The sequence below is a fragment of the Etheostoma spectabile genome, chromosome 17 (genome assembly GCF_008692095.1).
Source record: "Etheostoma spectabile isolate EspeVRDwgs_2016 chromosome 17, UIUC_Espe_1.0, whole genome shotgun sequence".
NCBI lineage: Eukaryota > Metazoa > Chordata > Actinopteri > Perciformes > Percidae > Etheostoma > Etheostoma spectabile.
Window position 1 is genome coordinate 7213824 of NC_045749.1, and position 11827 is coordinate 7225650.

At 39.2% G+C, this 11827-nt stretch overlaps 1 protein-coding gene and 1 long non-coding RNA gene across 2 annotated transcripts in view; one reads left to right on the forward strand and one right to left on the reverse strand.

Annotated features, from left to right (window-relative positions):
• LOC116705121 (uncharacterized) overlaps positions 1 to 8693 on the reverse strand; it is a 19545-nt gene extending 10852 nt beyond the window's left edge. The window contains exons 1-3 of the long non-coding RNA XR_004335856.1: positions 8683 to 8693; positions 8275 to 8280; positions 6243 to 6247 (exon numbers count right to left, since the gene is read on the reverse strand). This is a non-coding gene — a long non-coding RNA (uncharacterized LOC116705121). The remainder of the gene's footprint in view (positions 1 to 6242; positions 6248 to 8274; positions 8281 to 8682) is intronic.
• The window catches only part of LOC116705102 (equilibrative nucleoside transporter 1), a 37477-nt gene continuing 26776 nt past the window's right edge, over positions 1127 to 11827 (forward strand). Inside the window, exon 1 of the mRNA XM_032540976.1 lies at positions 1127 to 1149. The gene's annotated coding sequence lies outside the window, so the exon portion shown is untranslated. The remainder of the gene's footprint in view (positions 1150 to 11827) is intronic.

Genomic DNA, 11827 nt, shown 5'->3' on the forward strand with positions numbered 1-11827 from the left:
TAGAACTGTTGGGTCCTTGTAAATTATACAGTGTGGTCTAGACCTAATCTGTAAAGTGTCTGGAGAGTTCTTGTGTTTCAAATATATGGGCCAGACGTGGCCGTCAAAGCAAGATGTCTTGCTGTGATTGGATCATGAATTTCGTGGCCAATTCTGTTTGGTTTACTGAAAAGTGAACGCCTCTTAACAGCTAAATAGTTTTAGGGAGAGGTTGTGGTGATTGAAGTTTATTTAGAGGACTTCCTGAAGGAATTTGCGCTTCGTTAGTGAGCATGAAACATTTGATTTGGCGCAAAAAGATATTCTTTAAAAGGCATACATTTCTAATGTATGGTAACAACGAGTCGGACCAATTAGAGACGTTGCTGTTACGCCTAGGGTTGTGGGTAGTACTGTAGTTTAATAAAACATGTTTTTCTTAAAACAAGGTTGAATTCATAGAGACGTCTACCTTCTACAGGAGCAGAAACTTCTGTTTCACAACCGCGTAGCTCGTGGTCAGTCTACCTGGGATGCTTTAGACATTATGGCTCATAATCTAAACCCTTATGAAGAAAATCAACTGCATTTTTACTTCCAGAACCACATCATTGAGCTCTGTAGGCCGAAACAAATTAATACGTATAAATATAATACAGTAGGCTACAATCCAGTTCCAATTGCTTTATAGCTGATCAATACATTAAGTGAGTGGGTGGTGGTACACAGATGTTTGTGGTAGATGCTGATAGCCCCAGAGTCCCCTTTGCTGCATCAGAACTCTCATACCCGCCCCGGTTTGGTTTCATCTCCTGTAGGCTACTCACGCTGTGTTTCTGTCAGTAATAGTGGTGTTACTGAGCCAGTGAGTAGAATAAAGACCATCTGACGAGGTAAATATGTCCTCTGTCTCTCTCTCTCTCTCTCTCTCTCTCTCTCTCTCTCTCTCTACCCACCAAAATGGCTATTTGTAAAAATTCAAAGTAACCTGCTGGCCTGCTATTGTCGGAATCTGGACCGGACCCCCCCCCCCCCCCCCCCCCCCCTCCTGACTGCGGAGCGTTGAGTTTAGTTTTTGCTGCTGAATGAAACGCGAGAAAACCAGACGAGCGTTGTTGCATAGGAAGCGACGTGTTTAAATGTGAGGGCATCGCTAGCAGGTTGTGTGAGGGTAAGTGTGTGTTTATCATGCGTCGGCGAGACAGGGTGAATGACGGTGTTCAGACTGCTGACACAGTCTGCCTAAATAGCCTACTGAGTCCGGGGGCAGGCGGCTGTGTGTGCGTGCTATTCTTGGCCAGGCTATTGCAAATGTTTCGTTTATTAGGCGATTCTGTAGAGCTGCTGGAGCTCAAGCTGAAACGGTGACAAGGTTATGGTCAATGGTCACAAAGTCGCAGACGTGACAAGCGCATCACGTCTCCAACAGCGCGCAGTGCTGCTGAAAGTGCGCCAGCTGATGTGAGACCAAGGGCATTTGCTGATAGCTAGGCTAACTTGATAAGCTATGTGATAGCAGACAGTCTACATACAGGCATGCATGCTGCAGCTTTAATAGGCTAGTCTACATTAAGACCTGGGATATTTGTATCTGTCAATAAACCAGTGTGCATGTTGTGATAGCTGCGGACGATGTGGAAAGCTGACCTCGCTTTGGACTCAAAGTTGTTGTGGGCCAGAGGTTGAGACTTGTACACAGTCTGAGTTGAGGCATCACTGCAGGTGGCATTGTGAGAATATACAGTATGTAGATGCTCCTCACACACACACTCACACACACTTCACAGCGGGGGACAACATGAAAGAGTTCCGAGAATAGACCCCATGGCGCTAAAAACCACTACTCTACCATGTGTTACTACACACACACACACACACACACACACACACCTTAAACCCTTCTCTCCTCAGTGTGCTTGATACAATGTTGGTGGAGTGTGTTTGAAGTTGCTTGCTTATCAGCAGCCCTGGAGCTTTGAGAAAGCTGTTATTCTCAAAGTGATAAGCTGTAGGCTACTCGTCACGTGCAGTGTAGGGAGCAGCGCTGGGCACATAAAGAGGAGCCAGTTCAAGATGCTCAGCTAAGGTTTAAAAAGCTGGTGCTGAGACATTGTTACAGCATTAATATATGATTATTTTAAATACTGCTGTTTTAATCAATTTATCAAATGCAGGTTTAAGCCTCTGCAGTGTAAGGATTTGCAGATTTTTTTCTTTTTCCTGTCATAAACTAAGTCTATTTAGATTTGAACTTTAAAAAGTACAAGCAACTAAGCTTTAGAAACTTGAATTGAGCATTTGCCCCAATTTTCTGACATTTTGCGGCCTAAACAGTGTGTTTAGACTAAGTAGCGCTTCAACAATCATTGTGATTTTATCACATCCATAAAGTGTGGGGGGGGGACTCTTAAGAGACAAATTATCAAAGTGGAAGCAGTAGATATCTTGACTTTTAACAACTAACATAGCATCATTTCATCAGGCACTCCATCCTTTTTTTTTGGCAGTTTGGGCTCCTCTATCCTCACGTCTCTTCCTCACATCTCTCTCTCACATCCTGGGAGGAGCTAAGACGTGAGGAGGAGACGCAAGTGAGGGAGCGAGGTGAGTCATTGGCGTAAAGAAAAGCAACAATAGCCTTCTCAAGTAGCAGAAGAAGAAGAAGAAAAAGTTATAACCGAGTTAACAGGCTAAAAATTGGACACCATGTTTCCTGATGAAGTGCCTTGGAGCAAGACATTGAATCCTCTATCAGCCTTTACATTAACCCAGTTGTACTGTTCCTTTTTGCAGCTCTCTTAATCACCTGATCTGCTACAAGGACGACTATAATTAGAAAGGTCCATCGGGAGAGCAGACAGCACAGCACATAAGTATGCAGCGGAGTAATATGATGCAGTTGTATGAAACCACGTGACCGAGATTGGGTCATCGAAACCGTCATTGTGTTTACAACCAGACGCCCACAAGGTCATGAATACTTATAAATTCAGGGGGATTCACTGAAGGCAAAGAAACAGCAGGAGAGCAGACCATCCGTTAATCTGTTGATTTAAAAAAAAATCTATTGATTAATTGTTTATTCCATAAAATGTCAAAATAAGGAATGATGACTTAATAGTTTCCTAGATCTCAAGAGCGTGTCTTTAAATTGCTTCTTTTGTCTGATGAAAAGTCCAGAACTTAATATTAAATCAACAGTGACATAAAATTGAAAGAAATAGACAATCCTCACATTTGAGATACTTGAACAAGCCAACGGTTGGCATTTTCTCAGTTATGCTACAGTAACATCAAAGCTCTATGAATGGCAATGTCGGCCGGCCAGTCATTAAACGGATATTCAACATGCTACACATCAGCATGTTAGCATTGTTGTTGTGAACACCTTAGCATGCTGATGAAGCCTCACAGAGCTGGTAGCACGGCTGCAGGCATGGCTCAAAATGTTTTTTTTATTTATTATGATCAATTAATCCATTGATGGTTTCAGCCCTAATATTGTTTTGCCTGCATGCTCGTGTGTGGTCTGTGCTGATGTTTAGTTTCTTTGCAGTATCACATTCTTTCACATGTAAAAAAAAAAGCCGAGGCCTAGAGTAAAAGATGGAGGGAAGCAAGGAGAAAGAGATGGTTGAATCGAGAGAGCTCCTAGTCATCTGAAAGGAAATATTGATTTAAAAATTCCTAATACAAAATACTTAGAGCATATTTGTTCTGAAAATAAGACTTGCTCGAGGTCAGTTCAGTTTAAAGACATTGGAATGTGGCTTCATTAACTTCCCATAAGTAAATAAGCTTAGGTTTGTTTTTACATTTCAATAAAACACACACACACACACACACACACACACACACACACACACACACACACACACACACACACAGAGTTGTATGGTGGAGCAGACACACATGAAACCCCTAAAACCAATGCTGATACAGAACAGATTGTTCCTTGGTGAACAACAGTGTAACAACCAGTCAGACTGTAACACAATTTTGCTATTTGCTATTTAACTTAACTTAGAATAAATTAAGGCATAATGGAATTCATATAAACCAGTTTAGGTTGCTGCCACTTTTTTGAGGTGGGAAAGGACAGAGAAACTGTACTTACACACACACACACACACACACACGCACACGCACACGCACACACACACACACACGCACACGCACACACACGCACACACACACACATACATTTAATTTCATTTTCATCAGAAATTATGTTTGTGGATGAAGATTTAAATACATTTTTCATTAGGGGTGAGATTACATAACTTCCCCTTGTTGGTTTTAGAGAAACTTCTGGACTAATTTAAAACATATGTTAGCCATTCCAAAAACATTGGAACAGCATTATTTTTGCCAGTGACTTTCTGTTTGTTGCTGTTCAGATCCACAAAGTGAACTGCCTACACATAATGACGTAAAGAGCTTTGGGAACAGAAATTCAACATACAGAAATCAATAACTTGCTCTGCTAATCCAAGTTGACTGCATACCAAAGTCTTTACCCAAAATAGTCCCTGATTGAAAGTTGAACCTCAGACAAAAAGGCTTCTTAGAGGGTAACTACCATTTTCAAGGGTAACTACCATGAACCCTATTTTCAAGCAAAACAAGCTACAATGTAAGTTATGTGATAGGGCAATTGTCCAGCTTGTTTTACGCATAGAAAAGTGCTTGTTTTTTGACAGGATCACATTAATATTTTAAGTGTCTGACAACATTCTGGAAAGTAACCTTTCAGAGATAGACCTTTAAAACCTCTTCGCTAAACCCACCAGACACCATTTAAAAAAGCACTACTTTTAGCTTGTATAGCACTAACATATTTTCACATCACGTTTATCTCAGTCAAAACCAACATCTGTGATGGATGGAAAATGTTGTTTCACAGTTTTGTTTTGTTTTTTGTCGACTTTTAATGAAGTGTTTTATGATGCTAAAATGACGTTTATTTACACGGAGTCTGGTGGGTTTAGCAAATGCAATTTTTGTTACGGTAAGTACAAGCTGGACAATTGCCCTACTACAGTTACTTACATTGTAGCTTGATTTGCCGCTGCCGACTGCAGCAATCTTGCTTAATACTGAACCAATTTCAAAGGTTGTTGTTACCATCAGTCCCTTAGACACAAAAACATAGGAAAATAGGGTCCAGGTTGAAAAAACGGTAGTTACCCTTTAATTCTGGCCTCTTTAAAGGTGCTCTAAGTGATGTCACACGTTTTTTTGGCTACAACATTTTTATGTCACATACAGAAAACATTTCCTCATTATCCGCTTCCTGCCTGTGCCCTGGATATATTGTAAAAAAACGCGGTCTCAGTAGAAAGCCCAAGCTCCATAAACACCAACAAAAACAAACTGTGCCAACCTGCACCACCAAACATAACAAACAGTCTTCCAGCGTTGCAGTAAATAACTGACAAGGAGGATTTGGCTAGTGCGCAAAAGCAAGATAAGCAAGAAAGGGAGGGGCAAGATAGTCTCGACACATTACGTCACCTAGATACTTCATGACTTTTACCTAAGTTTATGAGAATTCCTTTTAAACATGATTTTGAACTAAAGACGTTATCAGAAGTTTGACAAATAAAATGATGCATTACTTCGGTTTGGTTAAATACGATGGACTTGATTCGGTGTGCATGGACAGCGCTTCATATGCAGCACATCTAGAATCTAATCTAATCTCTGTTATTGGAGTTTTGTTTTTGATTGTTTATAAAAGGTCTAACAGGGGTCAAAATGGGTTTTGATAATGTCAGAATAAAAGGACAGCGATGCCAGTTTCTACATAACACAAGGGTTCAAATCCTTGCTCTGTATAAGATCTGGGCATTTTATTCGGTAAGGTTAAGGTAGGGAAAGATCTTTGACGGGACTCTACGTGCCCATGCAACCACCACTCTGACCTCCACCCTTACTTTTCAACCTCGGCACATACACGTAAAGGTTGCTGTATTGGCACTGGACATTGGCCTTGGACATAATTCACATTTTTTTTGGCATGAGTCAAAGCTAACACAAGAAATGATATGCCTGGTTCATTTTCCTGTCTATAATTGTTGTTATGGTGTTGCCGAAGTTTGGGGCTTGTCGATTTATGTTGTGAGGATATTGTTGAATATGTAGCTTTACCGGCCCCTGATCTCGATGTGTGCATTAGAGAAGTTTGCTGTTGAGTATTATGAAGTCAAGATCAGGATTTAAGATAGAGGGAAACATTTAATTGTGAATCACAGTCTGACCAATACTGTGAATGTTGACAGAGGTTTTTGGTGTTGCCTTTCGGCCAGTTCAGACAAGGTGCTGCTCTGACTTTAGAGTGGTTTTCCAAAAAAGAAAACAATAGTCAGGGATTATTTTGATATCAAAATGTAATTGGAACATTTTTGTTTCATGAATACAAGCCAACACCACACTCACTTTAAACAAGGTTTCTCTAAGAAGCACTATGCACAGAGATCAATGAAATGCAAAATGTAATATTTAAATGACAGAAGTTAGTAAGGAAAGTTTATGTACATAGCACTTATCACATATTGAGTCACAAATTACTTCACAGGCCAAAAAAAAAAACAATAATCGTAAATAGCACAATAAATTATAGTAAATCACAGTGAAACACAATAGCACGGATTAGATATCAATACAGCCAGTAAGCCCTGATCAGAGGCCCTCAGTGATCTGCTGACAACACACAGGTGCAGCACATCTCTTATGTAAGCCATTGCCTGACCATTGATGGCTCTGTAATGACAAGAATCTTGTACTGGACCCTGACTTTTATAGGCAGCCAGTGCAATGCGGCCAGAATAGGGCTAATGTGTCATGACCCCCTAACATTGTCACCTACCAGAGAAATGAGAAAAAACAAAGGCACGTGTAATCATTTCTAACTCAGTGTAGGATATACCGTGTCTGAGTTTAGCAATGTTTCCAATGTGGCTAAAACAAGTGCGGGTTAGGGACTTTACATGTTTGTCAAGGGTCATAGCCTGTCACACCAAGATTTCTCAGGCTGGGACGTATGTTGGAGTTTAGTGACGCAATACAACTAAACACCTTAGAAACAATGCTGTCTGCAGTAACAATCAGAACGCTGAAGAAGAAGAAGGTTACTGGCTATCCAGTCTTTCAATGACTGACAGACACTCCTGTAAAACATTAAAATGTTCAGTCTGGTCAGGTTTAAAAGATACTTACAATTAAATATCATCTGAATAGCAGTGATACAAAATTCCTTTAAATTTAATAATCATTTGCCCAAGAGGAAGCATAGACTGATCTAAATAAATATTCTGAACAAAAAAGCACACACGCAATTGAGGTTAGTGGTTTTGTTGATCATGACACATCATTCAACCTGGCGTAACTGCTTCAGTGTCTAGACAACCACAACTTTACTTCAGCAAAGTTTTGTCAGCTAACATGGTAATTTGAGGACAGGACAGGCTTCTCTGCTATGTTTAACACATGACAGTTTTGTTAAGTCTTTGTTTCACACAGTCAAAATGATGCTACAAGGTAAATGTGTGCTTATGTTGTGAAACTGAGAAACGTTTTTTACCTGTTGACATGTTTGATTTTATTGTCAATTACCTAAAAAGCAACTGTCATTACATGCAGAGCTGCAACAATAAATAGATTAAACACTTAGTCAATGAGCAGAGAATTCAAGTCTGTGACATTTTGTCGTAATTATTAACTGTTTAAATTATAAATGGTATACTTTTTTGGTTTTGGGCTCAAACTAATATACATTTAAAAGACATCAGGATGCCTAATTGTAAATACCAACTACTGTCTGGTCTCCATGTTTAAACGGGGGTTTTGCCTTTCATTGTGTTGTTTAATGGGGCCATGCACACACAGTGCACAACTAAAAACAGCAGCTGTGTGACAACAAGAAAGTTGTGTCTGAAAGCAGTCATTTGACTTTAAATCAGCTTTTGAACTGTTTTTTGTGTAGGACGTCAAAAGAAATTTAATAGTGAATGTAATGTAACAATCTCGCTCTGTAGAGATATGAAACCCTACCCTGATCTGCGTGTTGGAATTTGTGACACTCACTGGGGTTTGTGGCCTGTGACACGCAGTTGGCGGCACACGCATTTGACAGATGCTGTATTACTAAATCATATTGGTGTCAGACTGCCACGTAGTCTACATGCAGCCGAGGCATCAGGTGACAGCATCTGAAATTACTTTATCCCAGCATAAAAAACAGGGACCTTCAGAAACAGAACATGGAATAATAAGGGCACACTTAAAGGTAACATGTGTCTTTTTCATTCAGAGCTATTTTGCACCAAAGTTGTCCAAGAAAAGTAGCTTTAAATCAGTGTTTGAATTATACCTTGAGCTTCTGGGGGGGTACAGCTATTTTATTTTTATAGATGGCGTCATATACTCAATTGCATATTTATGACATCATTACACAATAATTTGCATAAAGCTTAGTGGTTGTGTCAGTAAGGTAGATACTAAGAAATATAAATCGTTAACTAAATAATCACAAACTCACTATGGGAATTTATATTAAATTATAATTATTACTTACGTTTAAAAGTTGAATTAGGTGTATTTTTATGTGCCTTACATACGTCACTATTGTGGCACAGTTATGTCAACAGATCTGACGGGGACATTTTGGTACTGCCCGATGGTAAGTTCCTTTTCATCAACAAACATGCATTAGGACGACTGCTGGCTGCTTTTTAGTGACAATGTATCAGTCTTCACGCAGACATGTTTAACCTTAACTGAGTTGCAATGTTAAGATTGTGAAAGAAATGACACAGATAATGCAAAATGGTTTGACAAAGCTTGTAGGCCTACTCTAAAACAGTTGGGAGAAGAAGGCTTCGCGAGACGCGCAGCGACAGATCAACAAAATGCAACCCGACCGCATTCACAAAGAGTCCAGAAAGGCAATATGTTCACACCAATTTCCTGTTTAAACAGAAAAATGCAAAGCCTGGAGGATTCAAGTGTCCCTACTTATCCTTACAGCAATTAGCTTCATTTTCTGGTTAACTCTTGGTAAAACACATTTCATTAAAAGTCGACACCAGCAAAATAAAACTCACCAAAACCATCTTGGTTACCTGATGTTCCAATAATCCTATAGTTTGTTTGAAATAAATCCTTAATCACCGGGCTAGATGTAGGCTAATTATTTTAGTAGCCTAATGCTGTTTTCCTGCTGCCTCTATCTACCGATTGGCCTCTCTGTACCGAATAACAAGCGTTGTTTCTTGGATGAAGACGTTGGGCTAATGTTACCAAAATTAAACAAAAAAAACACCCAAAGGTAATATTGTTTTGGCTATTCTAATCTTTGCCTCACTGATAAATGGCATGTTCAAATCCCTGGCAAGTTCTCGAGCATCAGTTTGATATCAAACATATTTGGCAATATGAATAAGATTTTGTTTAGCGTTTACTTTGTAGATGCAAGACCCAACGGATGTTGATGAAGAACACTCGCTGATGTGTAGCATATGTCATATAAATTGTGCGTCCTCTTCTGGAAAATCTCCCATCCAAATGATGGTTTCTGATGTCACTCCAGGAGTTGATGGCAAATTATTCCTCTAGTTATTTATTTGTTTATTTTTAAGATAATTAACCAAAAGCATTAGCTTCAATTTAAAAGACTAATGTATCAAACTTCTGACCGTGCACCAAAGTCCCCCGTCAACATTCAGTTTCCAGAAAAATACTGTAGTGTCCTGTAATTTAAAACACCAACTTACTGTTTAGTTTACTGTTGCTCCAAGTTAAGCAGCCTCAATGCATTGTTAACTACAGTACTAAACTGTTTTATATGAAAACAGTACCTTAGTGTTGAAAATTGGCACTAAATGTACAGCTTTTGTTTACAGTGCTGCCTCTAGAAGTGTTTTATTCAACTTTTGTTTTCGCTAAATAAGGAAAAGAAAATTGTAAAACTCAATACTATTGAATCGTAATAAAGGAAAACTTCAATACAAATCGAATCGGCAACCATGTATTGTGATATAATCAACAAAAGCAATTGTCCCAGCCCTAATGAGAATGCCTTTGTGGTTCTGATGGCTCCAACAGATGGCCTCATCTGCTCCAGAGAGTCAAGCAAACAAGAGGAGCGGGTTGCAAACAGTCTGAGTTTAATGAGCTGGTGTCAATAAGACTGGAAAATACAGCAGGTTCAGTCTCACGCAACAATAGAGAGAGAACAATTGAGTAATGGATTTCAAATGAGCAGACAGGATGTTTAATGGACATAACCACTCCATAGAAAACATGGTAATGGCAACGCTCCAAAATCTTAAAAAAATAAGACCTTGCCCTCACTTACCTCTGTTTGATTATTTTCCATTAGGGGACAGGTCAACAGGATGGCTGACAGCCTCTGATAAGATAAAAGGATGGGCCTGGATGAGGACTGATAAGGATGATCTTTGAAAAGATAAAGAGAGAAATTACTGAGGAGAAGAGAATATCTATGAATGGTCATGAGCTTTCTTCAAAATATACACAGAAGTAATTTAACAGCTGAGACTGTCAGCAGGGAATTCAGAATTTCTGAAATGATTTAACGGGTATGTAGTGTAGCTTATGTATGTGGGGAACATACATGCACAGAAAAAAAACCCGTATCTGATTTTATGTGCACAGTCACAAATACACACGTTCACACCCTCACACACACACACACGCACACACACACACACACACACACACACACACACACACACACACACACACACACACACACACGCACACACACACACACACACACACACACAGCTGTATGGTGCAGTAGACACACTAGAAACCCCCAAAAAACAATGCTGGTACCGAACAGATTGTTCTATGGTAAACAACAGTGTAACAACTAGTGAAACTGTAACACAATTTTAACACAAATGTAACCACTTAGAAATAAATGTAGGCATAATGGAAATCCTTTAAAGCAGTTTAGGCTGCTGCCCCTTTTCTGAGGTGGGAAAGGATAGAGAAACTCTACTTAAAAGTTCCTGAAAGGATATTCTGAACAAATGTTATATGAACAATACAAGCTTTCTATGAAAAAGGAGAAGAAAGGAGTTTATGCATGAGTATACTGGATTGCATCACACAGTCCCATAATTAGCCTGTATGACTTTTGTCAAAACTTATTTTGCAGCAGCGTGTCTAAGAAAACTGAAAGTCAATTTATGACTTTTCCCATTTTGTTACAGGGTATTGCAAAAATAAAAAATAAAATATTATATTAATAAAAGATATTGCAAAAACCGTGGAAACTATTTCAGGGTCACACAATGAAATTGTGCTTGCTTAAAGAACTATGCAATACATAAATAACCAAGTGAAAAGGCTATCTAAAACTTTTAGTGCAGCTGCTTTTCCTTTTATTTAACCATATTGCTTTGTGCCCTCTAAAAACTCAAAATGTAATCAGGGTATCAAACCTTTCTTCTTTTTGAATAACTTTTTATTCACTACTTAAGTGTGTAACACAAGCTTTTGCCAAAGGGAAGTTTCAACTTAAAGATGTATGATATTCACAGTAAGCATGTGAAGCACGCTATCCAACGTTACACTGCCTTAATGTTCATGTCATCTGATGATCTCGACCCTTCTCCCGACAAAGGTTGGATACTGTCTTTTTTTAGTGACACGGCATCTCTGTTACATATCAGGTCTAAACGGTGGCGTCCTTGCAACCTCCTCGAGGTATAACTGGCAGTGCTATTAATTGGGTGTGACGGTTCAATGTAATGCTCTGCATGAACACTTGGGACTTAAAGCTTTAGTGTGTAACGTTATTTTGGTGTGTGTG